The sequence below is a fragment of the Silene latifolia genome, chromosome 7 (genome assembly GCF_048544455.1).
Source record: "Silene latifolia isolate original U9 population chromosome 7, ASM4854445v1, whole genome shotgun sequence".
Lineage (NCBI taxonomy): Eukaryota > Viridiplantae > Streptophyta > Magnoliopsida > Caryophyllales > Caryophyllaceae > Silene > Silene latifolia.
Genome location: NC_133532.1, coordinates 85,778,419 through 85,779,376, shown reverse-complemented (window position 1 = coordinate 85,779,376; position 958 = coordinate 85,778,419). Strand labels below are relative to the sequence as shown.

Here is a 958-nt window from a genome sequence, read left to right as displayed (position 1 = left end):
TTTTTGAACATCAAAACCTTGGTCATTTTATTGATTGTATGGAGTTTGATTTTGATAACCTTGGTTTTGGTTGAAAAAGGGTCTTTGATTTTGGTTTCTCATGGGAGGTGGGGTGTATGTTGGTTGAGGGTTTTGAACATTTTGGCTTTTGTATGAGAGATTTGGGTGGAATTTGGTGTTTTTATTGCAATAGTTGGAATAAGGGGTACCACTTTTGTATGCTTGAAAAGCATTCACTTACTCATTTGTTCCCCTACATTCACTTTGGTCATGTCCCAAAGTTCCACAATTATCACATATCCCACTTGGGATTGATGAAGATGCCACCATGGCATTAACATGATGCTTTGGTGATTTTGAGGCTTCTTCAAGCTTAGCCATAGCCTTCTCAAACTTCAAGTTGATGGTATCAATATGAGCACTAAGTTGAGCACCCAATTGAGTAATAGAGTCCACTTCATGCTTTCCTCCTCTAGTAGCCTTGCGAGGTCTACTATATTGTGAATTATGGACCGCCATTTCCTCAATCTTGTTCCAAGTTTGATTATCGTCAACTTCGGTGAACATACCATTTGATCCCATGTTGAGAATGTTTCTTGAGTCTTCATAAAGACCATTCCAAAATTGTTGTACCAAGAACCACTCGCTAAGTCCATGATGAGGACATGAGCGACAAGTTCCTTTGAATCGCTCCCAAGCTTCATACAAAGATTCTTCGTCCCTTTGCTTAAAACCCGTGATTTGAGCTCTTAGCATGTTAGTCTTTTCCGGAGGGTAGAAGTTTTTGTAGAAAGCTAGAGCCAACTTCTTCCAAGAGTCAATTCCAAGAGTAGCCTTATCAAGGCTCTTCAACCATTGTTTCGCGGTACCAATTAGAGAAAAAGGAAATAAGACCCATCGAATTTGGTCTTGAGTCACTCCGGTTTGTGAAATCGCATCACAATAGTCACAAAAAGTC

At 39.8% G+C, this 958-nt stretch overlaps 1 non-coding gene across 1 annotated transcript; it reads left to right on the top strand.

The window, feature by feature from the left end:
• Nucleotides 1-649: 649 nt before the first annotated feature.
• On the top strand, nucleotides 650-756 carry LOC141593678 (small nucleolar RNA R71). The gene has a single exon (XR_012521749.1). It is a non-coding gene; the product is annotated as a small nucleolar RNA R71 (small nucleolar RNA).
• Nucleotides 757-958: the final 202 nt, after the last annotated feature.